A 9,153-nucleotide genomic window follows, 5' to 3' on the forward strand; every position below is an offset into this window, starting at 1 on the left:
GAGGAAGGATCCTCACAGAGAAGAACCCTTGACCATGTGGCCAGGAACGAGCCGTCCAAGAGAGGGACTATCACTCACCAGCCCTACAGTGAAATTCTCAATACTCGTGCTTCTATGCCAAGTCCTACGTGGGCAAACTACCCAGCCAAGGGCCTTCAGTTACACCCTGCCAAGGTGGTTGGGACATAACCAAAAACCTTTCAATTCCATTGTTTCCAATGTGTGTGACCACGTGCATGGGGAGATACATAGACATTCGGACTAATAGCACTCCAAACTAACATAAACCACAACACAACTCAAATACATACACATCCGGACATTAGTAGTGTCCATAACTCAATACCCAGACATATATATTCAAAGTATATATAGTAACTCTCAAAAATAACATATATCATAACCCAAAGTAATCACAATCTTCAAATATCCAAATATACTCCAAAAATCCCATAACATAATCTCATAAACCCATGAAGACCCTAAAATAATTCGAATCATAATCAAAACTTGTTTCATAATCTCAAGATACTATAGTCCAATATTAAAACACAATATAGTTTCATAATCTCAATAGTTAAAAAAAATTAAATTTCTATAATGCAAGACAATCCATCTTTCAAAGTAATGATCATTTAAAAACAAAGTTCACTCTGTGAGTTTACTCAATCTTGAGAGGCTTTCCCGAGAATCGTGGCCAAGAATACCTATTTGAGAGAATAAGCGAGCTTAATTAGTCGTGTACCACCGTAGTAAGTGTCAATACTACGAGAGAGTTTCTAAGGCCAAACTAGCGGCACCTTTTGAAGGTGGCGCCCTTGAAAGACTCACTTTGTCAATCGGTGGTCAAACTATCCCATATTGGTCAAACGGGCCCGTGTGGCACTCTAATCTGAAAGTCCCTTAAAGTTCAACAAGATTTACTTAACATGTCCTGTAAGTTTGGTCTCGATTGAGCGGTCGGATGTAAGACAGTCGCATGATCGGATGGCGATCGCTTTGCCTAACCCTAGCATTGTTGATTCGGAGTGCCTAGGACTCCAATTCTCAATCCGTGCGTGGGTGCCTTGAGAAATTTCCATCACTAGAAATTTCTCGAAACACCCTACAATACCTATAGCAACACATTCAGATTGTCAAGGGGAGCATTTTCGAACCCAAACCGTGAGCCCTAAGTGGGTGTTTTGAACAATCTTTGAAACCTCAAAATTGATCTACAATATCTACATAAAGGTATAGAGCACAAAGAGTAGATGAAGTTTCATACATGGCTCAACAATTTTGGCCGGCGGAATCACTGGAAATTGCACGAACACTCCGAGGCGATGAACAAGGGTTTTGGCTGGTTGATCCAAAATTACGGTCAATCTTGGAGTGCTGAAGGTTGAAATAAGTATGGGCGTGTAGAGGAGGAAGAACGCCCAGGGAGGATATGAATAAGAAGAGAGAGCTGATATGTTTTAAAACCCAACTTCAAAAAATTTACTGTTGTGCCACTACACTTCCGTTGACCACGACTTCTTTGTTAAAACTACGTTTGAGCCCACTACGTGTCTATGAACACGTGAGGGCAAACCCTAAGCAATGGTGCCACTCAATTCCCCAAAATTCTTTCGGATCAAAAGGTGACTAAATGGACCCTACCCTGAAAGGCAAAATTGTAATTTCACAATTACTTAAATTGTATAAAAATGATTAAATTGGGTCGAGCGTTACACGGTGAGCCGTCTTGCCAGCTTTACCGTGCACACCCATCCAACACAAAGTAGGGCGACTGTGTTGGAGCATAATCCTCGCCCTGGATCACCAGGCCGTGAGATTTTGCGTAACCAACAATTCTGCCATGCGTGTTTGGGGAGCAATATCTCCTGATTGCACTAGTCGTCCCTAGCCACATGTGTATTGAGGATTCTGCATGTGGTCTAGTCAAACAATCTCTGTGTTGGATTGTTTCCCTCGTACTTGTTGATGGTGTAGTGATTATATATATATATATATATATATATAAAAGGAGCTTCAGTTGAGGGATAACTCAAATAAGCTTATTTGAGGTACACTCTTGTAGGGCCCACACCTTATTGTATTTCACTAATCCGAACCATATATTTTGTAGATACTCATTCAAAGATCATCTCTACAAAAAATTACTTGAATCCGATATCATTTGACCACTCTATTGAATTATTGAAATTTTAGTACTTTCTTGAAGCACTATGTTCATTGATTTTGTAGGACAAAATTGGATATCCAAACAGTTTCTGATTTGTCTAATTTTTTGCAAGGATGATCCATGAATGTAGACTTAAAAAATAGATGGTTTGGATCATTGAATTTTTTTTTTTTGTAGGGGACCCTAAAGGGTGTCCTCAAATAAAATTATTTGAGGGATCCCTCAATAGAAGGGACTGTATATATATATATATATATATATATATGTGGATTTAAGTGTGGATTGATTTCTAGGTTGAGGTTTCTTGAGCATGTGCATTAAGAGTACTCTACACCAAGTATGAACATTTGGAATGACATTCAGAATTCAGATTGGATATTTGGAAATTACTTGGCACATTGTATTTTTGGAAGGGCATGGTTGCGAGAAAATGGATTTTGGAAGGGCATGATTTCTAGGTTGAGGTTTCTTGAGCATGTGCATTGAGAGTACTCTACTTCTTCTCAAAACAGACTGGCTTGTTTGGCCTCGTTTTCTCCTCAAATCCACCCACGACCCACAAAATGTTCGTCTCTTCCTCCTCTACACATCCATACCCATTTCCACCTTCGAAACTCCAAGATTGTCACGATTTTGGAGTGGAACCAAGAGATACCCTCGTTTCATCGCTGGAGGTATTCGTGTGATTTCTGGTGATTTCGGCGGCCAAACTCATCAAACCAGGTATGACTCATTGCTTGCTAAACCCAAGTGCAGGTGTTGCGCACTAGTAAATCTCGTAAGTCGAGTATCGTATCCACAGAGAGCGGTGTTAAAGTGCACAAAATATGTAAGATAACTGCAACAAGAAGAATGTGATTAAAAGATTAGAAGAAAATTCAATGATAATAAAACACTAAGACGTCGGGGTTCCACCTTCAAAATACATATGTAATCCCATTAGTTTGATTCTCACTATGATTGTTCACAATTAAAATCCAATTTAATTTCGTTTAGAGAGAATTTCAAGTATAACCTGTACCTACAGCAACAACCTATCAAGAAATAATTTCAATGAAATCAAAGTAATCTACTAATTTTTCTCAAATCTCAAAAGCATGGATGTTTTTACTAAACTATAGGAAAAGCTTGACTGAACCTATGAATAAGATTATCAAGCACCCATCAATTGATCAAAGAGAAAAACTAAAATTAAATTGAACAAATCCATAAATAAGAATTTAACATTAAAGCTCCATCGAAATCAAACTAACAAAACCACATAGTATCTCGAAGGCTTTCCCCCTAGCCTTAGCTAGGGAGTTAGTTCTCCATAACAAAGAACAATAACTCTAGAAAAACAAAGTGTTTTGGGCCAAAAAGCAGAATCCTCGAGACACAGCAAGTAGCTCCCTTTTATATCAGTTAAACCCTAATCCCTTAGGATTTATTTTCTCCTTGAATTAAACTTCTCCACAGTCCTATGCATGCACGTCAGCTTCCTCTTTTGATAAGTCATGGTCTCTTACTCAGCACGTGATGAGTCTCCAATCAATTAACTTAGTTTTCTCTCTTACTTCATCTCTTTTGCAATCCAATAATCTGCCCACATAATTCCAATATTATTTGCCTACATAAAATGGGCCAAAGTCAATGCAAAATAATATTAAACTTTATTTGACCAATTAAAAATATAGTAGACCAAAATAAATAAATTAGTAAATAAATAAGCTCTAAGGGTATATTTTAGGGACATAAATGATGCACTTCACAGCTATTATCACACCTCCCAACCAGCTTATTGCTAGAGCCAAGCAATTCAAGCGTCTCAAAGGAAACTCTAGTGCAACCACAAATACAAGAAAACAAAAAAAACAAAAAAGAATAAAAATAAACAAGCCACTTTCGCAGGGAACTCGATTGCATTGAGCGTATGCAACAAGCCTTTAAACCTCAAAGTTACCCAGAGAGGACGAGTTATAGTCTCGTGAGGGTTTCCAGGGATGATACCCACAAACATCGAAGTATGAGGTTAAAATAATTTGCTTGGTCAAAACTTTGAAAATAAATCCAACACCCAACTGTCATTCACAAAAATAACACATCACAAAGCTTTGATTTTCAACTCACGAACAATGTTAAAAGAGAGAACACTTATCCAAAATTTCAAGTTCATCCCAACTCAAGGTCCAAATCATTTATAACAAGTTAATAAACCTTTCACAAATTTCCTTTAGTGTAGAGTGAACTAACACAATCATGTGACACAAGCTCAATTCCAATCATACCAACCTCCTTATAACAAGGATTTTCAGACACTCTTACCTAAAACAAACCTCTTTTTTTTTTTTTTTTTTTTTTTTTTTTTTTTTGCAGACTGTGCAATGTCTAACTCCATTAAGCTTTCTAATTTACCCATGTAGCGAGCGTTAGGCCAATGACTCTCAAACCCAAAGGCTTTAAGGCATTAGGTGAAAATACATCCCTATGAGCTTAATAACTCGGGTTAAAAAGGCTATGAAGCTAAACTAGTCACACAATATTTCACACCAAAACTCCACCGTTTGACGCGAACACTCACTGTTGATTAGGCAAGAGGCCCGGTTACTAAGTAAAATCTTGGATAGAACAATATACATATATATAAATTTATTTATTTATTATTTTTTTACACCAAGGTTAGTCAAGAGTAAGTTCATCCACTAACACTTGAACAAGAAGATTGAATACAACTGGTTTCTAAGCTTACTCCCCTTAAAAGTGTTAGTGTGCTTGTGCAAATTTCAAAGTGTAACTCATGAATTATTCACTAACCGGAAATAATGAAAAAGACTCAAAATCGGGATACTTATCATATTGCTCACGTGTTCTCAATCTTAAAATCACTCATGAATATCAAATCAACATGTAAGTTTAGTGCTTTCAAATTTACGACAGTAGGTATAAGGATTGAGAAGGTAATGTAAAGTTAACAACATCACAAATGTCTAACCTCATAAAGAAAAATAAATAAAACAAAAAAAAAAAAAACAACAAAACAAAAAAAAACAAATTTACGTTACCCCCAATTGGAATTCTAACATGTTGCGAAAAATATTAAAGAGACCCATCTATCCCCCAACTGAAATTGACATTTTCCTCAATGTGAATAGGCAAAATAGAAAAAGCGCTCATAAAGACAAGGGTGAGGAAGGAATGCACTTGGAGTGTCAAAAGATCTCCAAAAGATTCCCTGCAACAAGTAAGTGTAAAGACAAGATAGAGAAAGCAAAGGGTTAGACAGTAGAAAGTGTAGAGATCAATCCTCATAAGCTGGAGTCTCCAAAGGGACGGTCTCGTCACATAAAACAATAGTCTCCAGAATGGCTTAAGGCGTTGACCGTTAACTTTAAAAACATCACCATTTATGGGGTTCTCAATCTCCACAGCTCCAAAAGGAAAAACTCTTTTCACCACAAAAGGACACATCCATCGAAGCAAGCTTTCCGAAATAGATTCAATCGTGAATTGTACAAAAGAACTTTCTGTGAAGGCTCAAAAGGTTTTCTCAGAATATGTTTATCATGAAAAACTTTAATTTGATCCTTGTAAATTTTTGAATTTTCATATGCATCATTTCGAATTTCTGCCAACTCATTTAATTGAAGCTTTCGAAGTGAAGTGGCATCATCCACATTAAAATTAAACATCCGTATAGCCCAATAAGCTTTATGTTCCAATTCCATAGGCAAGTGACAAGCTTTCCCAAAGATTAATCTATAGGGAGACATACCAAGCGGGGTTTTAAAGCAGTACGATATGCCCAAAGCGCATCGGTTAGTCGGAGAGACCAATCTTTGTGATTTGGGTTTACTGTTTTCTCCAAAATTTGTTTTAATTCCCGATTAGCAAGTTCAACTTGGCCACTTGTTTGTGGATGATAGGGGGTAGCGACTTTATGAGTTATACCATATTTTTTCATTAAAGCCTCAAAAGGTTTATTGCAAAAATGCTTTCCCCCATCACTAATAATGGCTCGAGGTGTTCCAAATCTTGAGAAAATATTTTCTTTTAGAAACCGTAAAACTGTTTTATGATCATTAAGTCGACAAGGAACAGCCTTGACCCATTTTGAAACATAATCAACTCCTACCAAAATATATAGATACCCAAAAGATGCAGGGAACGGACCCATAAAATCAATGCCCCAACAATCAAATATTTCAATCACTAAAATGGGGTTTAAAGGCATCATATTTCTACGAGTTATGGCCCCCAATGTTTGACAACGTTCACAGGTCCAACAAAAAATATTAGTATCCTTAAAAAGAGAAGGCCAATAAAATCACATTGCAAAATTTTGCAGCAGTTTTGGAAAAAATGACCACGGATGCTCCATTGTGACAAAAGAAATTACAGCATGAATTTCATGATGGGAACCACACATCTCTGAATAATTTGATCCGGGCAATATTTAAACAGATATGGATCATCCCAAAAGAAATTGCGTACCTCAACCAAAAACGTTTTCCGATCTTGCACATTCCAATGAGATGGAACTTGACCTGTAGCAAGAAAATTAACTATATCAGCAAACCAAGGTAATTCAGAAAGAGCAAAAAGTTGCTCATCAGGGAAAGAATCATTAATTGGGGTATTTTCAAAAGATTCATCAAAAACCAATCGGGATAAATGATCAGCCACAACGTTATCTACTCCCTTTTTGTCCTTAATGGTGATGTCGAATTCTTGAAGTAACAAGATCCACCTAATTAATCGAGCCTTAGCATCCTTCTTGGTGAGAAGATACTTTAAAGCGGCATGGTCAGTGAACACAACAATAGGGGATCCAACCAAATAAGCACGAAATTTATCCAAAGCAAATACCACTGCAAGAAGTTCTTTTTAGTTGTGGAATAATTCATTTGAGCACTATTCAAAGTCCTACTTGCATAGTGAATGACATAAGGTTTCTTATCCCTTCTTTGTCCCAAAACAGCCCCAATAGCATAATCACTAGCATCACACATAATTTCAAAAGGTAAATTCCAATCAGGTGGTTGCATGGTAGGAGCAGATGTCAACATTCCAATTAATTTATCAAAAGCAACTTGGCAAGCATCAGTCCACTCAAAAGGAGAATCTTTTAGTAGGAGATTACACAATGGTCTAGATATAACACTAAAATTCTTGATAAATCTCCTATAAAAGCCAGCATGTCCTAAGAAGGATCTAACATCTTTTATGGTTTTTGGAATGGGCAATTTAGAAATTAATTCAATTTTCGCTTTATCCACTTCAATGCCTTTAGCAAAAACAATATGACCCAGGACAATTCCAGAAGGAACCATGAAATGACATTTTTCCCAATTCAAAACAAGATTTTTCTCTTGACATCTAACCAAAACTTTTTCCAAATTACTCAAACAATCATCAAAAGAATCACCAAAGACAGAGATATCATCCATAAAAACCTCAAGAAATTTCTCCACCATATCACTAAAAATACTAAGCATGCATCTTTGAAAAGTAGCAGGAGCATTACATAATCCAAACGGCATTCGACGAAAAGCAAAAGTACCAAAAGGACATGTAAAAGTTGTTTTCTCTTGATCTTCAATTGCAATTCCAATTTGATAATAACCAGAGTATCCATCTAGAAGACAATAAAATTCATGACCAGCAACCCTTTCTAAGATTTGACCAATAAAAGGCAAAGGAAAATGGTCTTTTCTTGTGGCAGAATTAAGTTTCCTATAGTCAATACACATGCGCCAACTAGAAACAATTCTAGTAGGAACCAATTCATTTTTATCATTTTTAACTACAGTTATGCCAAATTTCTTGGGGACAACTTGAATAGGACTGACCCAATCACTATCAGAAATTGGGTAAATAATACCCGCATCCCATAGTTCAAAACCTCAGTTTAACTTTCTTTATAATATTATAATTTAATCCAATTAATCATGATGGTTTGCTTTTATCAGCTTAACATAGTATTTTCATTAAGATGATTACGATATCATAGTATTGTCTTTGCTTTAGACCATATTTTAAAGCAGCACCATTAACACATTACCGAAGTTTATTCAGTATTATCAGGAAAAGCCTCTATGATCATAAAGAAATACTAACTTCAGATTCCTGTTAAGTGTCTTTCTTCATTTCTGACTCATTGCACATGGTGTCGCGTTTCTTGTTTTACAGTTCAGTGTCAAAACAATTGGAGCTTGCCCAGCCATACCGGGGCCTGGACCTGCCAGTAAACTGAATAAGGCAGTAAATTGACACTGGCCCCTAAATCAAGTAGAGCACAATCAATAAAATGTTCTCAAATAACGCATGAAAGAGTAGGACTCCCTTGGTCCTTATATTTTGGAGGCATTTTGTTTTGCAACACCGAACTGACATGAGCAGCTAAAAATGCAGTTTTCTTGACATTATGCTTTCTCTTATACGTGCACATATCTTTCAAAAATTTAGCATAAGCAGGAACATGTTTAATTGCATCTAACAATGGAATATTAATTTTAACCTATTTGAAAAGATCCAAAATTTCAAAGTTTTGACCAATTTTTCTTTGGGAAGCAAAGCTTTAGGAAAAGGTGCAGGCACATGATAGTGTTTAGCAATTTCACTTTCCTTGGACTTGTCAAGTTCGTTATTGCTCTTAGATTTTTCAACCTCTTTAGATGGAGGTGTAGTATCAATTTTTTATCCATTTCTAAGAGAAATAACAGACTTTGCATGTTCGTATCCAATTTCACATGAACTAACACCTTTAGGATTTGCTTCAGTGTTGGAAGGAAAATTCCCTTTTTCATTAACAGCCAAAGAATTAGTTAATTTGGAAATATGACTCTTAATTTCTTTATTTTCCTCAAACAATTGATTAAACATTGAATCATACCTTTGACTTTGCTTTTGGTTCTCCTGTATGAAAGCTTGAAGAGTATCTCCCAATTATGGTTTAGGATTAAATGAATTTGGAGCAGATGATTGATGGTTAGGAAACTTTGAGG

At 36.3% G+C, this 9,153-nt stretch overlaps 1 pseudogene; it reads right to left on the minus strand.

Moving 5' to 3' along the window:
• Positions 1–5,245: 5,245 nt before the first annotated feature.
• On the minus strand, positions 5,246–7,479 carry LOC148917694 (uncharacterized; annotated as a pseudogene).
• Positions 7,480–9,153: the final 1,674 nt, after the last annotated feature.

The sequence above is a fragment of the Prunus mume genome, linkage group LG4 (assembly GCF_029339155.1).
Source record: "Prunus mume cultivar Tortuosa linkage group LG4, ASM2933915v1, whole genome shotgun sequence".
In the NCBI taxonomy this organism is placed as follows: domain Eukaryota; kingdom Viridiplantae; phylum Streptophyta; class Magnoliopsida; order Rosales; family Rosaceae; genus Prunus; species Prunus mume.